The following is a 24,132-nucleotide window of genomic DNA, read 5'->3' as shown; positions in this document are numbered from 1 at the left end:
TTATAACATGTTTCCCCATTTAGTCAAAAACTGATAACTTTTACTACAGGAAAAGATATGACTGCAGTCTATAGAGAACATTAATTTAACTTCTATTTAGCTAACCAGTGCTTTTTTTTCTGTGCTTTTTTTTCTTCTGTCATTTTTAACCACGTGACAATTGCATCTCTCACTCTCACTGAGTAAATTAGATCTGATAACCCATATCTGGAATTCCAGTTACTCTGAAACACCAGGTTTATAGATGTAATATCTGCATTGGGTAGTTCAACCAAACTCATTCTTGGCTATTCATACATATATAAATCTTTTACATATCTTACTAGGTTGGATGAGGCACTTAGTGCCACGGTCTAGTTGGCTGGATAGGGCTGGGTGATAGGTTGGACTGGTTGATCTTGGAGGTCTCTTCCAACCTGGTTGATTCTATGATCAGCCATAACACAACCACAATACAACAAAAGGTATTTGAGTAAGACTAGGAAGTATATTTTTAGAGCAGTATATCCTGCCTTCTACACTTACAACAAGGAAGCTCTAATTTACTTACCAACCACAGCCTTAGTCAGTTAAATTAAGGAAGATCCTGCACAGCTGGGAGGGGATTTCAGTGAAAGACTTCCATGGACACTCTTTACCTTGAGTGAAACAATGACCAGACCAGGGAGGAAAGGAGTTAGAGATTATTGGAAAGGGCATAAAAAATCCTGGAAGGGGTAGAAGTTATCTGCTGCTGATAGCAAAAGACTTTGTAGGAAAAGTGTGAGCTAAAACTAGAACTGAAGGTTCTAGTTCCACCATCCTCTCTTCACAGTGGTCTGCCATGAGAGTCATGGCAGTTGAAGCTATGGGAAAACAAGAAATCTTCTGGAAATACAGAAAATTTAAAATCCAGGGAGGTTAAACTTCCTACGTAGCATCATTCTGTCTCCAGCTTATCTCCACTAAAAAGGGCTGTCCTGGGTAACTCCTTTTGTTACCATGGGAACAGGATCAGCTGATATAGGAGCACAGTAACCAGTTAAATGGGTTAATTCGTCTGTGTTTCACAAAAAGATAATTTTCTCAGCTTCATGATCTGAGTTACCTTGAACATTCATCTGTTTGCTTGGCAACATTAAAAATAATGCAAACAAACAGACAATAACTCACACGCCTTAAAATTATTTGACATCAGAGTTTGAAAGATTATTTTGCAAAGACTGAGCCTGAAAAGTCCTGAAAAGCCTTAAAAAAAATTAAGGAAAAAAGTGGAAACAAATCAAAGCAAGAGTAGTAGAGTGATATGGATTTTTAAGTGCTTCTTGCTGAAATCTATTGTATAGACAAGCTGATGCCAATAACAAAGTTATTTCCTCTGATCAGCAATAAAAAATGATTAGGGATTGGCAAATGGACTCAATAAGGTAATTTAAACAATCATTACTTTATAAATTACGTTTTAACTGTCCTCAATAACTGTAGAATGGGATTAGCTAGTGCCCTTCAATCAAGGTTTACTCTGCTTTCCCCAATTGAGATGCAAGTTGATCTTTTTCTCAAATCAGAAATTACTTTACCTAGAATTACAGAGCTTTGCATTCCTGTTTCCTGAATTAAGCTTCCGCTGTGGAAATAGGTTATTAGGAAAATGGTAGGTGTGCTCAAAGTTCATTAAACTCCTATTTGAGGGAAAAAATATCTGAAATTTATAGATTTGGTTTGTATATAATGGATTTTCTGTTGGCATCAAGCTACCTATGCAATAGTTTTTGAGAAGGACAAGTAAAAAGACTGGGGAACTAAAAAAATAAAGTTTGAGGTTGTGCATTTAAGGCAAAATCCTATCAGTTTATATAGCCAATATTTAGGTAAATTGTTGAATGCCTTTGTAATGCTATTCTGAATGAAACAAATCTGGGTAATAAACCTGAGTGACAAACAGGATTCTGGATGGCAAACTCATGAATTGGTTAAAAACACAATTAGAATTACATAGAAGGAAAGTCACCCAAGAGCAAAGGTGCAGTTTCTGATTTGAAAGTCTTTAAGCCAGACTTGAGAAGGGAAGCTTCTAAGGGCAATATCACACTGGTTATAATTTCATATGTATTTTAGTATTAGTTTAGCAAAAAGATGAACTAAGAAATAAAGCATTTGCTTCTGGATCCACTCTTTAGTGTAAACAAGCACCATTGTTCTGATCTTCTGGCTGATACTAATCAATCATCTCCTCCAGGCTGCCATATAACACTTAAACATCTCACTGACTTATCTTCAGACACATCTTTACATACAGTGATTTTCTCTCCAGTGCCAGCCAGCCTCGTTCCACAAACCTCAGGGAGGAAAGTCTAAAACTTCTCTCAACAGTCTGTCCAAGTGGAGGATCTCACTGGCTGATAACCGCTTGTTACCTACATGACACCTTGCCTCTAGCTTTAAGTCTCATGCCTTCAAGTCTCATGTTAATGTCTTTTGTGAAAAGCAGAAAGGGGTTTTGCAGCTCACATTTAATTTGTAATGAAATCTATTTTGCTTCTCTGTTACTGCTAATTTCAGGTGCTACTTTATTTTTTGTTTGGCAATGCTAAAATTAAGTTTCCAGGTAGGGGCAATGAAACAGGTTATAAAATACACCAAAATCTAAGCTCAGCTCTTTTGCTGGATGGCAGCAGCAAAGACTGCAGGACTTGGAATTGTGCATGGGCTAGCTTTGAAGCCAAATATCCTGCTGATTAACAGAAATTGATGTAGGAGTGGTATTTAGCAGTTTCTTACGTCTGCCTCACAACCATATAGTTTCCCCAGCCCAAAGAAGAGCAGAAGGGCATTCAGATAACAGAATTATTTTGTACATCTTATGCCACCAGCATTGCTATGGGGTTTTATTTGTGTCTCCTAATAGCAGTGGGGCTAGAATCTTCTTTTACACTGAAGAACAGTTTTGTTGAAAGGGACACTTCTTTTTCCCCAATAATTTAAATCTCAGTGAAGAGTCCTCTGGGAAAATTAAACTGAAAATCATAAAACTTTCAGGGTTTGTTTACATTCAGGAAAAGTCTTAAGGGGTCTTTTCTGACATTTTTAGCTTCAGCTTGGACCTTTTTCCATTCTATTTTATGTTACTTAATGACAGCCTCATATTGTAATGGCAGGTTATATTATTCTAGCATTATTTCAGAATCACTAGGGAATCACTACTTACGTTTTAATATTTGTCCTTCTAGATCAAACTACCTCATTTTGTATTAAATTGTAGGGAACTACGCACAGAGAACATAAACAAAAGGCACAGGGGAACAAATTTTGTTTCTACTTTGGACAATAATCATTAAATAGAAATTTCCTGCAGTGATGTTATAATAAATGAATATTAATAACACTGAACTTGAACAAAATTCTGTATTTAAGATATGAGGTTAAAACACTTAGATCGTCTGCGGCTACAACATTTTGACTCTATATGAAAACATGTCTCATTATGAAATAATTGCTTCAGAAAACTGGGAATTCCCATTTTTCACCAGTTTCATTTCACAGGCTCTTACTTGGCATCAGTTGTACGTCTAAATATCCTAGCTGACATGGAACCTATTTAAAACGTAACTCAGAGGAACAGGCTTTTGAGACATACATCTCATTTCTGAGATGGGCCCAACGGGACTGCAATTAAGCAATCATTTTCCAACCCAGTTAAGTAATGGCAAATAGAGGCTTGAGAAGCAACCAAAACATTACTCAAGCATTGTTCATTATTGAGTAAAGTTGTCGACCATATTTTACTCTTGCCTTTTAGTCCATGAAGACCCAATACAATGTCTGAGTCACAGTATCACAGTATCATCAAGGTTGGAAGAATCATCACTTTTATTGGCACCTTCCTGAGACAGAAGGCTGTAAATTCTTCTGCATCATGAGAAGTATGTAGTGAAGAACTTCAGTGAAAAAAAAAATCATTTCCACGACCTTTCAAGTCATGCCCTGCACTTTTTTTGTTATCATTGTTGCAGTTTGGCAATAGAAATGGAGTCTTGCTAAGTCCTGAGAGTGCCCTCAAGTCCCATGAGTAATTTGCCAATGATATTCATGTTGCTTCCATCAATAGCAATATCCCAAGGCCATCCAGGATCGCAGTTAAGGCAGCCTGGAGACTGCTTGGACTGATTGATGCTGGGTCATCTCCATCTGTAGGGACATCTCCTATGCTCAGATCATTTTGCTTTACACCACATCCATTTTCTCTCTCTAATTCAGATTCCTTGGACATTCACTACCCCATCAAGAACAGTTGGAGGAAATCCCAGGAGGAAAAGTGTTGGTTTTACATTCCCTTTATGTTGCTGCTAGGGTGCAATGTAGAGCTGGACCAAAGCTGTGCACTCTGATATTGTAACATAGGAGGAGACATATCCACATAGTCGCTTTCCAAACAGTTTCTTTCTATATTTATTTGTATTTTGTCTGAGTCCTGAAGAAGCAGACCATAGTTTAATGGTCTATTTAAAATTTGTCCACCAGAAACAAGCAAACAAAGATATTACTACTCAGGGAAATAGGCAGACAAAAGATTTTACTGTCTGCCTTTGTCCTTACGTTCTTTCCCATTATTCATTGGCAGCTGACATAGGCACAGACAAGTGTTTTGTTTACTTAATTTGCTATATTAGAGATATTAATTTTTTTTCAATTATTTTTGCACAGGATTTTTTTTTTTTTGAGGAAAAAATATTGTAAAAGGCTGCAAAATACTTCACCTTTTGGGAAAGTTCCTATGGAGAGGACTCTGTGAATAAAATTGGTGAACTTTCTATGCTAGCTAAAAGAATAACATTTAGTTTTTCAAAAGAATAATCACAAGGCCAATTCCATTCCAGCACAATTTAGGTTGCAGGGATTTCTAACATAGAGTTCTATCACTTTGTTTAATGAAACATGTAACAAGGCTGATAAATGCAACTAGAAGAATGTCTGAACTTTTAAGGGCAATTGTCCCAGCATCTTTGGAGTTAAGCATCTACATTTCCTGAAGGCTTTTCTCACAAACATATACCCTGTGTGCCTGATGTGAGCAGCCAAAGAGCTGCTTATTGATCCAGAAGCCTCATTACAAGTTGTACAAAGTGAACTTAGCATCACTGGTCATGCCATTAGTGTAATTATCTTATTTCATTAGTGATAATGCCATTTTGCATTACGCTATATTGGCTCACTTAAAAAGTAATAAAGATTTGCGATCAGGGGACGTATTTATTAACTTCAGAACATGCCTCTAAACTTGTCCTTGCTCATGTTTGGTGCCAGGGTATACCCTGTGCAGCATTACTGAAGTTCATGTGGTCCTGGAGAAGGCAGCCCTATGCACATGATGGCATCATGATATTTAAATAAACACAAGGCACAGATGCCCACAGTTGGCTTCCTGGAGGTTAGGAGCCACAACTACATCTCTCATTTTTTTATCCTAAAAACTATTGGCCAGAGCTCAGTGAGGAAGTAAGGTTGCCTCCAACATGCTGACTTCCTATCAGCATCTGACCTTTCACAGTCCAATGGCTTCATTTCAAAGCAAACATCTGTTCAGCAGGATGCAGCACTAGTGAGTTGTGCACCAGAAAGGTAAGGTATGTGAGCATCTTTCACAAGGATTTCCTCTTCCTCTTCCTTTTCCTCTCACACATCTATTTGGCACTGACCAAAATTGAAATTACTGTGGAGACTGGCAATATTGGTCATCTCTTTTTTGTGGAGAAAGATAAACTTAAGGCCATGCCTGAGGTATCACAGTATCACAGTATCACCAAGGTTGGAAGAGACCTCACAGATCATCAAGTCCAACCCTTTACCACAGTGCCCAAGGCTAGACCATTGCAGGGCAGTAGAACTGATGACTGGATCCTGTTAATTTGCTAATCAAATCCGCTAAGTCAAGTGGAGGCTGTCATATGTTTTCTACTCCCCCTTGGCCTCTGTCTCTTCTCCTGTCAGCGAGTTCAAAAAGCAAGCAAGCTCTGGGATGTCTCCATCTCTCATACTTTTGCTCTCTATGCTTTTAGTCAATAAGCAGAACATTCTCTTACAGAGAGCATGCTTTTGCAGTGGCAAATCACCATCAAAGATCGGGAGCACTTGGGCTTCCAATTGCTGGTCACAAAGCCAGCTCAGTTTAGGCAGCAAGGCTGCTAAATATGTAAAGATATCAAATATATATTCATAGATGTGATTCATACTTATGCATTTTAACAGTGGGCAAGTTGATCAGCTTTTGGCAGGTGAGCAAAAGGCTAAAATAATAACAGAATAATCTGGAATGCTCTTCAGAAGAAAAGTAGAAATCTAGGATGACAACTGAAAAATACTCTCACTCTCTTGACTTTACTCTCAGTGGTGAGAACATCTTGAAACCCTTCTCTGGCATACATGAGCATCAACTTCTTTGCATCAGAGAAGACATTTTTCAGAGTGGATAAACCTTAATCCTCCCATGCAGTTATACACAAAAGCAATTCATAATTTAATCATTGCCTGTGTTCTCTATTTTTTATTGCTTCTAACTAGTTAGTACTAATGGAATCTGCTGCCTTAGCTCTTTTGATTTTTTCCTTAAGATTTATGACAACAGGAATAAAACAGTGTTCCAGATTCTTTATTTCTGACTAGTCCTTGGAAATACACTGACACAAATGTGTTGTTTTCTTTCATTGGGCTTTTATTCCTCAAGGATTGTCACTAAAACCACAGTTAGTAGACTGGGGCATATCAGTTTGCCAGTTTGGTCAGTCCAAGCCATTTGTCATGACTTGCAAGGGATGCAAACATTGCAATCTCCAGTGTCAGCACTGAATTCTGTCTTGTCCCAAGTGCAAGAACGCTAAAACTGTTTCTTTTAAACCCAAATATAAGTAGATTCATCATATATAATTAGTAAATCATACACAATCATGAAGTCAGTCTGAGGATGGAACAGTATTTAATAGTTGAATAACATCAGGAAGATGTCTTTCATTCCAGTAGAGCTATGAATCATTTCCATAGTCGCAGAAGCACTGAATTCTACACTTTGCCCTCAATGTTCTTGCCACAAGTAAAAATATTGTACATAAAAAAGAAATGGAGGGCTTAGAAGTGGGAAATAGCTTTGGGGATTTGGGGTTTTTTTGGTTTTTTTTTTTTTTTTTGGGATTTTTTTGTTTGTTTTTGTTTTAATTAATAAGCACTAAATGCTTTCAACACACTGATAACTGGAATAAGGATGACTTTGGACTTACCTCTTACAGTGTTCAAAAAGCATCTTTAGCCATTTTGTAGCAACTTAAGTTCTCAAGATGAGTGAACATCATCATCTTACTGTCATACCTGTGAGTGACAAATCTCCTTTACCAGCTGGTAGAACAGGCCTTTGGAGTAAACAGATGTTTCTTCCAGGACTTCAGACAAGACGTATGCAAAGTATCTGCAGCAAAACATAAAGTAAGAAACCTGAACATCCAAGTCTTTATGCTTATCCCAAACTGTCACCTTATCATGTTCTTGTCACAGAAAGAAATTGTCTTCATTGTGAAAACATGTGGGATAAACACCAGAAATCATCAGGCGGTTGACATATGCAGACAAACAGACTCACAAAATGGTCTCAGTGCTGCACAGACAGTCCATCATTTCACTCTGTAGGTCTAGACAATATCAAAGCACTATGAAACACACTGTCAGAAACAATCTCACGTAGTCAAAGTGATGGATGAGCAAATTTCATCACTTTTTTCCTAACACTTTGAATTTATGAATTGTGCATTGTAGGTTTGGATTTGCCGTTATGAAAGATGGACTTGAGAAGTGTCCTGCTTGTGGGTATTTATTTTTTCACTCTAGTCCTTGCTGAAACATAGATGATGACTTCTTTAGAGCACATGTGAAGATAATGCTGTTGAGGGTTACTAACAGTATGATATATATGCAAAGTGTCTAATTCTGGGGGGGAAGCAGCTGTTCATTTCAAGATCAATCTCAGGTATCAAGAGTGTGAATTACTACTTTCTAATCTCCTCAGTCATGCCCCTAGACTGTAAAACCAAAGGCTTTGTTGTAGAATTACTCCTAGAGAACCATCTATTAATTATCTGATCTTTGAAATGGATACAAACTCACCATATCCTTGGGAGCAGCAGGTAAAGGTCACACACTGAGATTACTTGCTAGTACACACAACCAGACACGATGGCTATTGCTAGCTTGTAATGACTACTCAAATCTCACTGTACCATCAAAACTGTGTAAAATACTATGGTTAGACTCTAGTATGAAATGTGTTGCCAGTAATCCAGACTAAACTAATGGAAAATATTACAAGAGGATGATACTCTTCTGTAAGTACTTTCTAGGATTCCACTGTACGAAAGAGTTAAGTTCCCATAGAAAATAATTCAAAGCAAAAATCTTCCTTTGGTACTTTGAATATCCCTCTGAGGAGCCTTCCCTTTGGGGAAGATAGTTCTGAGTGTATCACTGAATGCCTTGCTGGGCAACACACACATCAAAGTGCAGCTAGTGATTTACAAATCCATATACTGGCTCTCTGGTGCTCTTCAGAGCTGGTATAAAGCTTCCCACTGAAGGCAAAGCTTCTTTTTGCTGTTGTAAGGCTGACAGTTCATATCTGGCCAGAAGAGTCAGGCTTGCTTTTCCAATTGCCCTTGTAAGAACATGCATGGCTGAGGGAACTAAGACTGAAAGATGCCACTCCAAATTTCACAAAACATCTAGATGCTACTGCTTCAGGCACTCTCACATATGTGTTCTCAGCCTGGCTTCTCTGCCTCCTGACATGTAGTGGGAATCATGCTGCCAGTCATGTTTACCAGTCTGATTTCCTTGAAAGCCTGTGGAAGAGAGCTGCACCCTTCTGTTTTGTAAAAATCCATTCAAAAGACAATGGAAGAAATATTCCAATGGATTACAACACATGTGGCTATATTTACCTCACCAATGATGTGGATTTTGTGGCCAGTGAGACTTAGTTTGTGAAATTATCTCACCACCCCTTCCTTTACAGATTTTCTATGCATTGGGAAAAGGATATTACTGCGAGAAAAGGATTCGCCTGACTAAAGGCTCCTGGTGTCAGTTTCTGCACAGTAAGTCTTTCCTCTGAGGTTTGATCAATAGAAACTATAGACATCCAATAAGAAGGGAAAGATAAAAAAAGGAAGGGGATATCAGAGATGAGACAATAAGCCAAAGCACATGCACGAAACATGTCATAAGACTTTGATGTCCTGCTCCAGGGAAGCAGGCTCTGTTTGGACAGACTGCACTAGGGAGAGTGGGAGGTTTGCTTATGAATGTCTCTTGACTTGTAGGAGAACTATCTAAAATCTGTGTAAATATCAAAAGAAGTGGGCAGGGTGGAAAGGGCAAAGTGGGGCAAGACTACTAAAACCAAGGGGCAGAGAAGAAAGCAGTCATTAGCTCACACTTGTAGGGGATCTGAGGGAGTGCTCTGTCTCTGAACAGAAAGTACACTGTGAATCTCTTTTTATTGTCTGAGGTTTCCAAAGGATTTCTGAGCAAACAACCACGGGCAGTTCGACATCCTAATTATAGCCTGCTCTCCATCCATTTCTGAAGTGTTACTGAGTTCCCTGGCACAACAGCTGTTTGAGAGTACTTCCCAGAAGTCTTGGGCTCACTGCCACAGTAACACGCTTGATTTATGTCAGACATTTACCAGGGGATCTAGGGGAGACTGGATTGTGCAGCTGATGATGATTTTTTCCTGAGAGCAGCCCTCATCCTGTTCATGCCTGTAGCTGTCCAGGCAAAAGCCTGGGCATCAGCTGCCTCCTCAAGTTCTGAGGAAACCAAATTTGCCTCTGTATGGGCAGAAGTGTATTGCTTCTTTTTGCTAGCTCACTTGACAGAGTGCTAGACTTGTTTAAAAGGATTTATTTCCTTTTTTAGGTTATTGGAGAGTTTAAAGCTGCTAAGCACAAAACACATATTTAAAATGATTTTGTAAAAGGAATAAGTAGAAGTATGGGGCCAAAACACCTCACTGCTCCCCAGTTGCAAGCCCCTGGCCTCAGTCCATAGAATGAACAAGGCTGAGTCCCTCCACACTGGCAGCAGTGGGATTAAGAACAGTGAGTTTTGGCCCTATGCAGAGTGAAGCCCCTATGTTTCCTGCATGCCACAGAGCCAACTTATTGAAAAGGTTTACAGCTTGGATGAAGCTGGCTAAGGCAAGCTTTCTCCTTTTTGTATATGGAATATCCCTTATGTTTCCACTGTGTCAAGATTATTTGTTTCTAGGAGGCATGGAAACATGTTTGACAAACAGTGCAAGCAAATCACACAGCTTGAAACTTTCTTGGCTATGCGCTCAAGAGTGGGACTGTAACCGATTACAGTTCCTTTTAGATTTTGAGAAAGCTCAACAACCCTTACTCCAACTTCATAAATAAGAGCTGATCATTGCTTGCCAGTAAATGAAAGTGATTGTAAAGCTGTGACTATCAGCATTGTAGTGACCATACCTTATTTATGAACACAACATGGGCTAAATGCTTCGCTGCAAAGGAAGTGCGTAGAATAAGTATCTGAAATGTGAATGAACGGTGATTGCAAAGTGGCATCAGCCTCAAGGTTAAGGGCTCTTCTGAGTTAAGCATCATTTAATTCTTTGCTTCTGCACTCCACAAAAGGAGTTAGAGACTGCAGCCATGATGTAAAAATAAGAAATCAGACAAAACCTCTTGGTAGTTGTTGTGTAGTTGAGTTCAAAAGCAATAGCTGGTTGAGACAGGCAGTCAAAAGCCAAAGCAGAAGGAGGTTGAAATTCATGTTTATCTTTCTCAGAAATACACACCAGTAATACCTTCAGTGGAAAGCACAGGATATGGGGCTTGGTGGCCAGATTATTAAAAGTCACAACTAATTTAGCTGTCTATCTTGGGAATATTTGACAGCCTGATTTGGAGAAGGGAAATGTTAAACGTGGCTGGAAAATCAAACACAAGGTAAACTTGGATAAGTATCCAATTAAATTACAGCACAGCTGGCAGTAATCTACCATAGCATATGGAAGATCTCCAGTATCTTTCCCTCCAATCCCATTCAAATACCTGCTTCAAGGAGTGGCATAAAGATGGGTTTTTACACAAAACTGTCACAATAAGAACTTCAGCCTTATACTAAATACTTTCAGCATACTACATTCTTATCCCTGGATAAGATCAATAGAACTTGCCCCATTTTCCTTGGCTTTACACAGAGAAAAGAGAAGTTTCAATCAGAATAAACTTCAGTAATTAACTCAGAACCTTCAATTATAATGCTAAAAGTATGCATATATCAGAAACACATATGTCTTACACAGCTCTGAATGGGACTAAAAACCAGCCCTGGTGCTACCATCACCAGTGAAAAGTTATGCCCAACATTATTTTGTGAAAATGAGTGATGAAAGCCAGAGAAGGCCAGCAATTCCCAGTAATCTAAACGTGTATCCTGTGAACAAACCTAACAGGCAAATGAGAGTAATGCTAAAGAACTGCACATGAATAAATTAGAACATGCTTATAGCTGCTGAATAGTAGAATTAATTTGAACAGTTTAGCGACTATATTGAATTGTTTTAAATTATGGCAAGTAAAATTATTAGCAGAATGTTACATTTCCAGTGTTATGTACAGTGATAGCTTTTCAAATGCCCCTGAAGCACCAGGTGTAGGCTGCTGCTCAAGGGAAAGGGACTTAAAGCATTGGTCTGTTTCAGTATGGCATCTCCTTTCTTGGGTGTGCAACTTAAGACATTAATCTAGGATGCTATGTCTGAATATCCTTAAAACAAAAATCAACAGAGGTTAAAATAATACAGTCTGAAGGAGGGTGAATGGAAAGAACACACCTTTGGCTGTAGAATTCCATCCGGCTTTAACATAGGTCCTGGCTTATGTCTGAAATAAATTGTCAGAGATGTGAAGTGCTTCAAAATGTTAAAGGAGTCTACCATGGGATACTTCTCAAGGGTGTTAGTGGTTAACCTTTGGCATTTACAGAGAATTAACACTTTTTGGTCTGAGGAAGCAGTTTTTCTTTAGTGAACTTTTGTTTCCAGGAAGATGTAGGAAACACTCTTTTAGTTCCTTTCATCACCAGATGGGCCACTCAAGTGTTTATCAAAGCCCTATGGCTACTCGTTTCAGAAACAATCTAGACAGAGGGCAACTGACAAAAGTACTATCCCAAGTCAGACCACCGTCTTACTCTAACCATATGCCTTGTATTCATGGAATCGTGGTAGCTACGTTTCTTTGCTTTGTCTGCCCATGTAAGCCAAGCTTTCTGGATTCATGTCAAGTTATATCATGTTGTTTTGTGAGATCTTAAGATATATATGATAAGGCTTTCTCTGTTTGAGTCAAGGCTCTTAAAGTTGTTCAAAGAGCAACTGTGGGTAGGAACACTTTTTGCTGTGCTATACATCTTGGCATCAGAATGCTCTTGGATAGTGAAGGCTCATGGAGAATGATCCCACAGTTTGTGGAGAGCCAAAATACCCCTTTAGGAAAGAGGTTTCCAAGATTTTTTGAAGATTATAACTATGCAGTTGCTTTTACCACAGTTAAATTTCAGCTAAAAGAGATTAGTTACACTTGGAAAATTGCTACCCAGGTAAGGGCTAGATAGAAACTTTGGCACAAAATGATTTCCTGTTAGGGTGGACCTGATTTCACTGTGCTGGCTTTTGCTTGTCATTTAATACATGGGATGGTTGGAGAAATTCAGAATGCTCTGTTCTCTGATTTTAGTGAACTAGATGACTTCTGTAAGCTGCTTATAGTCTCTGAAGTAGGAGTAGCCTTAGGGTTGGAGCTGAACTCAAGACCAGAAATAGTAAAGGCTTCGAACAAATCTCAAATAGATCTCTAAGTCTTCAGAAAATTGGAATAAAACCACTTTTGCTGATTTGTTCAATCTGATGTACAGGAGAGAAAAATATTTATATCAGAGTTTCAGTCATCCAAGTTTTGAGTCATGTGAGTGGCAATTTATTCATGTTGGTTTAGTGAATGCATCAGCTTCAAAGAGCTCATTCACATGACTCCAGATTTGGGGGATCAGATCTTATTTATGTAATAGTTTGAAGAGTGAGAAAACGAAGAACTGTCTTTTCTAATATTCCCTTCCTGTATAATTTATTTACATTTTCATAAACACTGATTAGCACAGATGTTCCTAATAAGATTTTCACATCTGATCTGAATATATTTTTCTATTATTTTGCCTTTGAGAAGGTAAAAAAAAAAAAGGGGGGGGGGGGGAAAGAATCCTGTTCTTCAATTTCATTTAAAGAAAAAGAGAGGTTTTATTTATTGTACAAAGGAAAAAAGAAAAGATATTTGTGGGCAGATCTTGTGTGTGTTCTTTGGCTGAACTACCTTTTAGAGAGAAACAAAGATGTAACTCCAGAAACCAAATCTTAATCAACACATGTATAGCATTACTTTACCCAGTTATTTTCATTATGTATGAGATGGAATAAATATTAATACTAACCCTGGGTGAAAGACTTTAAAGTTATTTCAGAAATTGTGGTGTAAGCAAGCACAGCGACAATGAGCTCATTGTCTAGCTTAAGTATCTTTCAAGAAGGCAGTTTGATCAAGAAATGCTAGCAGGCGTTTCCACAAAGAAACTGTTCAAGGACTGCTAGATGCTGCCCTGTAAATTTCTCTCCTACACAGATACAGTCTCATTGTGATGGACTTTCCTCTGTGACTAAGATTTAGTGAACACATGGCAAAATGGCCAGTGGATCATAGAATCAACCAGGTTGGAAGAGAACTCCAAGATCACCCAGTCCAACCTAGCACCCAGCCCTATCCAATCAACTAGACCATGGCATCGAGTGCCTCATCCAGTCTTTTCTTGAAGACCTCCAGGGATGGTGACTCCACCACCTCCCTGGGCAGCCCATTCCAATGCCAATCACTCTCTCTGGCAACAACTTCCTCCTAACATACAGCCTAGACCTCCCCCGGCACAATTTGAGACTGTGTCCCCTTGTTCTGTTGCTGGTTGCCTGGGAGAAGAGGCCACCCCCCACCTGGCTACAATGTCCCTTCAGGTAGTTGTAGACAGCAATGAGATCACCCCTGAGCCTCCTCTTCTCTAGGCTAAACAACCCCAGCTCCCTCAGCCTCTCCTCATAGGGTTTGTGTTCCAGGCCCCTCACCAGCTTTGTTGCCCTTCTCTGGACATACTCCAGCACCTCAACATCTCTCTTGAAAGTAATTTCTGTACTTACAGAGTTAATAATCAATGAAAATGTTTTAAAATAGCCTACAATTAGATTATTTTGCTTCCTCAGCACTGCTAACACATTAATTTGAATGTTGTGTTTGTTTGTTTATTTGCTGGTAGTGGACTGGGTTTTTTTTCCTATGGACTGTGTTAATCAGGATCAAAGGAAAGAACTCCAGAGAAATGGTAGCTAGTAGGTTTAATTTGTAGAAGAGCAGAAAAGTACCTTTTACATTGCAAAAAAAAATGTTGGGTTTTTTCCTGAAAACTGACCTTGACTCTAACTAAACTCAGAATATTGAATTGCAACTTTGAGTATTTATTTCTGAGAAGCAAACAGTAAAACATATTAAAATGAACACTACTTAGATTGTTAGACCTTTATAGGAAACATCTGCTTAATTACTAAATATCTGATAGACATGAAAACAGCTTTAATTACAGAGACAGTGGAAACCCAGCCTCAGAACAAGCCATTATCCAGTTGTTTCGTTACTCATTTGGGTAGACAAACACTCAAGATAAGACAAGGTGTGAACCATGGGCATTCCATATAAAGATTTTAGGCTGCATTTTTATTTCAACTGTTTTAAAGTTCTTACAAGACTTAAAGTGCAACTAAAAGAATAGGGGGGAAAAAATGTTCAGCAGTTACTTTAAATTTCACTTACTACTTATGGGGCTAGACCAGTTTATCTTTATGACTGAGTGATGACCACAAAATTCACAAGTGGTGAAGCGCAGAGAAACCATCAGTGCCAATTACACAAGGCTATAACCCTTAAGTGAAAATAAATTGGTTATTCCAACCACCTCACATTGCATGTTTGATTTATATCATTTCATGCTCTCTCCCTATATTTATTATAATGATTTCAATACTTTCAATTACCAGTGCTTGCTACTGTCCTTGGGTTGGCACCTGAAATAATTCTGTGGCTAACTGATGAAGCATTGACAGGAGAGATTTACAACATTAGTAGTAATAATAAATACACATGCATAGTGTTATAACTATTACCTTCTGAAAATATCAAAGCACTTTATAAATGTTCATTAAGCTTCATAACTGGGCCCTATGTGAGGTAGGAAAAAATATCTCATACACTATTTCACATGGAAAGATTAACAAACAGCATTTAATCCCAGGTATAAGGATCCCAGGTAAAAGGAGGGAGGAAATGGAGGGAGGAAATAGACCTTAACATCTAGTTGCTTTAAAAAGAACTGATATGGATTTGTTTTTTCCCTTAAAATGTGGTTAGATATGTTTAAGATCTTAGGTCATGATAAAAGAAAAGAGGCTTTTGTAAGATCATTGGCTTGTCATAGAAAATGATCAGGTTTGTCAAGCAAGACCTGTCTTTCATTACCTGATGCTGACTGGGCCTGATCACCTCGTTGCCCTGCATGTACTGCATAATAGCACTCAAGATCATCTGCTCCATGAACATCCAAGGTCAGTCTGAGTGCCTGTAGTTCCCCCAATCCTCCTTGCAGCTCTTTGTTGTCGATAGTTGTCACATTTGCCGATCTCCAGTCATCTGGGACCTCCTTGGCCCAGTTGATAAACGACAGAAAGTGTCTCGGTGAGCAGGAGGCCTCAAGGGTGTGCATTCCACACATGACCAACAAATGGCTTGCACCTCATGTTCTGGTGCTGCTCAGTCCACGTCTTGAAGTGGGTAAGGTCCCCCTGCTACCAACACCTTCAGGGTGTTGTGTCAGGGAACACAAGTGATCTCCGCAATTTTGGTGCACCATGTTATTCCCTTTCAAAGCTGCTCCTTACTTGTCCCTCACACCCTCAAGCTTTAATGTCATAGAATCATAGAATCAACCAGGTTGGAAGAGACCTCCAAGATCATCCACTCCAACCTAGCACCCAGCCCTGTCCAGTCAACTAGACCATGGCACTAAGTGCCTCATCCAGGCTTTTCCTGAAGACCTCCAGGGACGGTGACTCCATCATCTCCCTGGGCAGCCCATTCCAATGGGAATTCACTCTCTCTGTGAAGAGCTTCCTCCTAACATCCAGCCTATACTTTCCCCGGCACAACTTGAATGTCATTGACATTAAAGCAGTATCTATAATACTGAGCAAATCTTGCCGTTCTGAGACCTTCTATAGTATTTTCAAGCACAAAGTGTTTTCCATCAGAAAGGTTTGAAAACTCTATCTTTGTAATTGAGAACTTGCTCTCATTCAGTGTGGGAAGAAGCATGAAGATGATTTACTGATTTAGGAACTGGGTGGAGCAGACCACAAAAGAATAAACTGAAAACATGTGGTGTGAATTATTTGCAAAGGAGGAGGGAAAGAGGGAAAAAAACCAGCCTATAGATCTCTATAGATAGATCTGGATATATAACTATATATAATGCAAAGTAACAGTGAAACATAGCACAGATGATTAGGCCAAACCAAATACTCACATTAAACATTGCGCTTGGCCTCATTCCAAAACAGGCAGCACTAACAGCAGGGAGAGATGGCTTGCCAAAATTGCATCAGACACACATTAGGGAAGGAGGAAATGAGTTTACTTGAGCCAGCTGTGACATCAAAGGGGTTGGTCTTGAAAGGGATTGTGGGAAAGGCTTCCCCCTTCGGTAAAGTTTAGAGTTCAGCCAAGCCTTTATAAAGAGACCTAACTCGAAAGAGAATTTGAGTACTTGGGTATTTTTTTTCTCCTGAGGAAAACCAGCATTCTCAGTCAGTTAGAAGTGTCAGACCAGGGAGAGCTACAAGAGGGGAGTAAACTTTAAGGGAAAGAGTGGACAGAAGGTGTAAAGATTTGTTCTGGAGGTTAGGACTGAATCCTAGTCTGAATACTTCTTTTTGTTGAGCAAAGTGCCTTAGTAACAAGTATTGCTGTGTGCTACAGCGATTGCAATAGGTTTTCATTAAGAGTGGCCTAACTGACATGACTCAAGAAGGTAAAACTATAAGAAACTATCCACTGGTTCAACAACTTCCCTGAACTGCAGCCAGGCCAGTGAAAACTGTAGATGAAACTTAGAAAACAAATTAAGAAGAGACAGATCTTGGCATCGTTGAGATCAATGGCAAAAGTCTCACTGACATCAGTTCACAGACTGCTCAGCTAAGCCATTCTCCCATCTACTTTGCAATCCTGGTTTAAGGGCTGTGGAAAACTATCACAGATGTGATTGCTACCCAAAGATGTCCTGCTTTGCTAAGGGAAGTTCCTGACTTAGTCCAACCTCACTTAAGACAAAAGATGCTTCAAACTATATATATACTAGACACACTGCTTCTCTTTGGGATGCTTCATATTCAAGTACATGGAAAAGAGGCTATAGTCAAACACTGTTTTGCTGCATTTGCCACAAGCCTTGCCTAATCTTTAATATCACTTAAACAGCTTAATTCCATCTCTCATATACCTCTGTTGAGTGTCCTGGAGACTGAGGTTGTAAAAGTAACTTGTTTAATTAATGTTTTATTTCAGCTATCAGACACAGCTTTCCCAGTTTCATTACGTTTTTCACCTGACATAAATGTGATTCTTTAGGAAATAGCACACTATCAAAATTAATTTTACTTTGGACTTTCAATAATTCTTAACCTCTGCAGTGGCTTAAGCCTATTGCCTACAGAAACTGGACACTAGAAATTTCAGTAGCAATGAAAAATTCTCACACGTGTTTGCAGAGAAGGTTTCAGAATTTTGCAGCTTTTCTGTCTGGTAGACAAACTGATCTGGAAAAAATAGAAATAATCTGGATGTTAGGAGGAAGTTCTTCACAGAGACAGTGATTTGCCATTGGAATGGGCTGCCCAGGGAGGTGGTGGAGTTACCATCCCTGGAGGTGTTCAAGAAGACTGGATGAGGCACTCGGTGCCATGGTCTGGTTGACTGGCTAGGGCTGGGTGCTAGGTTGGAGTGGATGATCTTGGAGGTCTCTTCCAACCTGGTTGATTCTATGAATTTTTACCACTTAAAATCAAGATCAAGCTGAATCTGTCAGTAACAGATTCTAGAGAATTTTGGACTGTTCATTCACCAAAAAACCTCAAATCACCTGGGTATTACTATCCTCATTTGATTCATGTCTGAGCATGGAATTAAGTGAATTGTGAAATTCTGAGTAGAAATAAATGCAGAAGAACAGAGCTGTAAAGGCAAAACCTGAAATGTCACCTAGGTACCAAAGCTATGATTTAGACAAATCTTAGCCACTAGCTGCAGAAGATCCACCCCCAAATATGCTAATCCATTTCAGCCTCTACAGCTGTGTTATAACATTGTCCAACTGCGAGTCAAGATCAATGCTTGTATTTCAAAGAATGGTCCTTGCTTGGAACAGCACATCTGTCTCAGCTCTCTTCACCTGTGCTTCAGGTGGGAGGGATGGGGCCTAGGAGCTCCAGGTCTTTGGAGCTGAGCACCAGGTCTTTGGAGCTGAGCACCAGAATGTCTTCTCAGCACAGAGGTTACAAACTGCCTACGCTCTTTGCTCTGTGACAGACAAATCCTGTAGACTCACCCACTACTTAGCTTTCTGGCCTCGTTGCCATGTTGCAGAACTCCATAAGGACTGTGTTTTCCAAGCTGTAGCCCAGGCTCTGTCAACAGCTGGATGCATGTCCTGAGGGAACTGAATCTCTCTGTATCTGCTCTTTTATTTTTTGCAAATGACAGTGTAACGACTTTATAGGATTGGTCTGAGAGTGAATTAATTGTTGCTTGTGTGTTATTCTGAAGAGCTAAACGTTAAGCATCATTATTTGAGCATCACTCTTGAGCTACAAAAAGAATCCCTCCTGCAGTCAGGGGGCTCAAACAAAGAGATAAATGCTCTGATGAAAGACAGGCCTTGAGCACAGATGTGTAATTGCTCTTGAAACCTGTGTGATCTCCCCACCTGTGCATCCATCTCAACCTGCTCAGCTGCCCCTGCTGTCACAGAACAAAAAACATTTGGCTTTTCCACCAGTGCAACAAAGTGAAACGGTGTGTACTAAATATGCTCAACCCCTCCTTCATATCTGTCCTTTAAGTTTCTGATATATAGACTGTGTGAACTCCTCTGAGAACATTTTTCTTACCTCCTGAATAGGCGTTGTAAGAAATGCTACAAAATGCATCATCTCATGGGAATCTGTGAGTGTTCTTGGTATGTGCAAGGTAGGGCAGCAACATCAACATTGGCATTATCACTCTGAAAGTAAAATTAATCTCTAATCATTATTAGTAAGATCTAGACAGTAGAAAGCAGATCTCCATCAAACACACTACATATTAAGACATGATTAAGCACCTGCTAGTGACTGCTAGGTGCTTTACTTAGAATTGAACTGAGAGTCGATCTGTCAGTCAAGGATACATTTAGGAGGTAGTGTTGAAACAGATACATAGCCATAAACAGGTTTTGTACCCCTACGGAGCATACTTACACGGAGTGAGATTGTGGGAGGCAACAAATACATTGGTATTTTGGCCAGCTGAGGTGTACAATGAGGAGCACAGCCTCTGCTTGGCCAAGTATTTCAAAAAGTGGAATGCTTCTTGTCATAGATAGGGAAGTGTTTTGTATTAGCAGCATGGGAATATGTCATCAGAAGTGGAGAAACGGGTCCATGGGAAAGACTTAATGCTGCCTGAGCTCCTGTACTGTTAAACCACGACCTCAAACCTCTGCTTCATATGAGGTTATAACTTGATTAGTCCTTCATCACCACAGAACCTTTTTAGACAGATAATGCAAAACTTTAATTGCTGATACAAAACATTTATGTTTTCTCATCTTCTGTGAAAGAGGCATATGATTTTTTTCTTCCTTTGTAAGTCATCATTTGTAAGGGTTCAAAGGATTGCAATTAAATAAAGAAATGTATCTTCAGCTACTCTTTTAGGAGATAGTAGATTAAGGTTCTTTCTAGCATTTGTAACTGTGAGATTAACTCAGTAATCTGGTTTCTTATCTGGCTTCAACCTCCCACGCCTACCTCTTCTTATACACAGGAGAAGTCAATAACACTTAACTTCTGTAATTGAAATCAGCCTGCTGACTGAGTCTGCTCATGGATACAGGAGCTGGACTGTAATAATCTGTTCTGCAGAGAATTAATCTCCTGGGAGCGAGGCAGAGCTAATTACCAACCCCAGTGAAAAGTCTGGATTTGCTATTGCTGCTTGTGGGCCCAGCTGGAGGAAAAGGCCCAGCATACCATTTAACTAATGTCTTCCTGAAATGTTTTAAACATGCCTAATATTGTAGTTTGTGCAATTGGTTTTAGCAGCTCCAGTAACAGGGTAGAGGCTCTCTTTCAATCACACTTAACATTAAAAGAATCTGGGCCTCCCATCTGGCTCAGGGCATTGGTCTGAAAGTCTCTAGAAGTTATGAGTCACCATAGGCTTATGAATGGCATTTAGACCATGTGTTTTACAATCACAAGTCAGCAGTTCTGTGGGTGACAGCTATTTTGCTAGAAAGAAAAGATCTCTGCCAATGGTAAACTGGAAGCATAAACTATTCCCCTTGCATGAATGGTCCTTCAGCATATCTTTTCAGCTTTGGTCGAGTGATGTATCCCACAGGATAAAAACATGGGGTAGCTGCATCCAGCACATGGTCAGCTGGGTTATTTTCCATCAAGAATGTACTTCTTCCTGAATTTGTTTCCATATTTGTTTGGAATAGGCTGTTGAGCACTGAGAAGATTAACTATTAACATTAAACATGGATCTGGTTTCCTAAGTGTCAAATGAGAAGTCAAATACAAAAGTCATTTAATGGCAGGCACTCCAGGAAGTAAAACTCACAGCTCTTATACAAGCTACACTATGTCTTTTAGAAAGTATTGATATAAACAGCCCAGAGGAAATTAGCATCAACTCAATCTCTTTTGAAGCTGCAGTAGTGGTAAATATGACACCAAATACCTCATCCACATCTATTGTGTACTTCTTCATGCAAATTTCAAATTCATGCAGGATTTGTTTACTCTATGTGGACTTTGGAAACTATTATCAAACACCTCATTCGGTTTCAGTATATTTGGCCTGATCTCAGTTCAGCAAATTGGAGAGATCTCATTTTGCAATATAGTAGAATGGTTTAAATGTAGCAGATGTGGGTGGCCATGACATAGTGGATCAGTGCAACTGACATTATTTTTATTCCTCACCTCCACTGACTTCAGCTAGATTCTGGAAGTTTCTTGAAGGAGAGGAATGTTTCATACCAAGCCACCACAGTAAAGATACTATATAAAATCAGTAGTACTGCTGCTCAGATGCTAATGAAATGCTAGAATCTGACTGACGTCAGGCAATGCGCTTAGACACACTCAGAAACAATGACAGATGTCAGCTAAGCAGTATGCATCACAGATGTATTTGTGCAAGTATAGATGAACCTTTTCTTGCTGTTAAGCACTACTGTACTGATGAATTGATGGCAACCAAAGCCAGCATTTTAGAATGACATGATAATTCAGTCCACATTTTCTGCTGCCCTTTCTCAAGTTGTGGAACTGCCCTCTATTCTGCATTTGAGGTCCAAGATCTCACCACCCCCCCTGTTAGAAACAGAAACTCTGTGTGTGAATGAAATCAGAGATTTGCATCCTGCTGAGGCCATGGAGGGGCTTCAGCTGAAAACAGGCAGGAACAAGATGCCTAATAGGAGGCAGCTTGCAAAGCAAGGAATAAGGAAGTAGAAAGAAGAGAGTCTGAAGACCTCTTTGAGTAATTGGCTTAACTAATTGTGCTACGTTAGCCAGAGGCATTACCGAGCCTGAAAGCTAGAAACTCCTTAAGACCTCTGTATAGAGCTACTTCTCCACATTTTGTTACAACAACCAGCTTGTGCAGGGATAGTAATATTAGTTCCCTTAACTGCAATCCACAGAACAGTGCACTGATCCACAAATCAAAGTAGCATGTTCATGTTGAACTCAGAATCATCAGGTCTCACAGTGATACAGCAGTCTCAGTTACTAGTAACAAGTTTTTCCCTCCTCAACAGACATGCCTGCAAAACTTTTTTTTTCCCTTCAGAGTGTGAATGCTAGTTTTACATCTATGCTTTATTTAGTTTATTCAACTTGGCTGTATGCAAATCACACCCCAGATACCTCAAGTGCCAGCTCTCATTTTAAAGTCTGCTTTTCCATGTGCATTTATACGACTGCAATTATCAGACTAAAGCCACTGGTTTTAATACTTTATCGTTAGAAAGATGACACTCCTTGTCACATGAGAAGGTCATAATTCATTCTGGATTGATCTCTGTCAACACTCAGATACCTGAAATAAGCTTCAAGTTCCTTATTTGTGAATTTGGAGAGACTGACTCAATTTTAGGCTGGATTGAAGAGCCTTGAGATTATAAGACTTTGTCCAAGATGAGCCAAGACATGAGTTCTTTGATCAGTATTAGAGTCCCAGTCCCTAAGAGAGGGCCTGTAGCACCGAGTTACATGTACTCAGTCAGAGCATCCTTCAAGGTCATGACATGGAAGAAGATTGTCTCCCAGAGGGTAGCAGCTGGCAGCATATGGACCACTGATAGAGCTCATGCAATAGAAATATAAGGACTAAGAGATATGAGTCCACGACGGGATGGTTTTTTTCCAAATGAAAACCATACTTTGCAAAAACAGTGATTCAGATCTTACTCTGACTTACGATTGTCAGATCTTGCTAAGTTTGCTGAAAGTGCTTTGTTTTATGGAGGCCAAAATCACATCTTAGTTTCCTGCTCTATATTAGTTCACAAATAAACGATATGTTTACAGAGTGAAAACGCAAGCAGTCAATCCTGTGTACATCTCAAGATCACTGCACTATTTCCAGGCTTTTCTATACACAGAGATGCTTCTCTGGACACAGCACCAATCTTTCCACAAAACAATTATATTATCACTAACAACATGATCTTTTAAAGCAAAAAATTATACCCACTTGCTTCTTGTATGAATCTATTGTCCTAACAAACTGATCTTAACTATGCTGTTGGACACAGTTGCAATACAAGTGACAGAAATGAAACAGTAGAATTACCATTTAATTCCTCTGGCTTCAGGGGAAATTGCTTGTATGCTTTCAAAGTAAAACCCTCAGTGTGATGAAACATGAACATTACCCAGCCAGAAAGACCATGAGAGAACACACGTTTTATTGAGGCTTCCTTCTATTGAAGCACTTATAGAAGTTAACTAAAATAAAACCACATTGCAGGTTTTTTGGCCAAAAAAAAAAAAAGACAGTATAAAAAGAAAATAATGGAACTGTGACAAACCAGGAGAGAGCTGATGGTGTTACCCTTTGGAGGGTAAGCACATTTATGATGAAAGAAGAGTCTGATCTACGATTTTTCAGTTAAGATTCATACGGAGAGAAGGAAAGAAAGAATATACAGTCAGTTCTTTACACCCTTTTACATTCACATGCATATTTAAGTCAGGTTTTATCAGAGAGAGATAAATATTAGCTGAGATAGAATCAAAAGTCTCTATCAATGTCAACACTCAAGTATTAAAGACCAGTGCTACAGAAATTCATAAGATATTTATGAAGGTGCAGATATATTGCAAGATTGAAGAGGATGTGTGAATGTGAAGCATTTCTATCAAAGAAATTATCAATAATGGATTTTTTTAAATAAAACCCCTTAAACTTAAAAAAAAAAACAAAACCACAAAATTAACAGAGAAAGTGAAGATGTAAATACAGGGTTTTAATGAAGAAAATGTGCTAGTTTGAGTCTTGCTGTGATATTTTGGTGAGAAGAATTAGCTTACAGGTTGTGAAAAGGAAACAATGGTGATGTCTGCTTCACTCATAGGCTTGCTGAGATGTATAAAAACAA

General features: G+C 39.2%; 1 long non-coding RNA gene across 2 annotated transcripts; it reads right to left on the bottom strand.

Annotated features, from left to right (window-relative positions):
• Positions 1-556: 556 nt before the first annotated feature.
• LOC135181047 (uncharacterized) lies at positions 557-19,471 on the bottom strand. Of its 2 annotated transcripts, XR_010304677.1 has the most exons (4): positions 19,361-19,471; positions 16,720-18,010; positions 7,248-7,432; positions 557-638 (listed from the first exon to the last, which is right to left on the bottom strand). It is a non-coding gene; the product is annotated as an uncharacterized LOC135181047 (long non-coding RNA). The 2 variants fall into 2 exon arrangements; XR_010304676.1 differs by lacking the exon at positions 557-638 and having other exon boundaries at positions 6,945-7,432.
• Between the last annotated feature and the right edge of the window lie 4,661 nt (positions 19,472-24,132).

This window comes from Pogoniulus pusillus, chromosome 14 (genome assembly GCF_015220805.1).
Source record: "Pogoniulus pusillus isolate bPogPus1 chromosome 14, bPogPus1.pri, whole genome shotgun sequence".
Lineage (NCBI taxonomy): Eukaryota > Metazoa > Chordata > Aves > Piciformes > Lybiidae > Pogoniulus > Pogoniulus pusillus.
The sequence above is the reverse complement of the archived record's forward strand: the minus strand, read 5'-3'. Positions and strand labels throughout refer to the sequence as shown.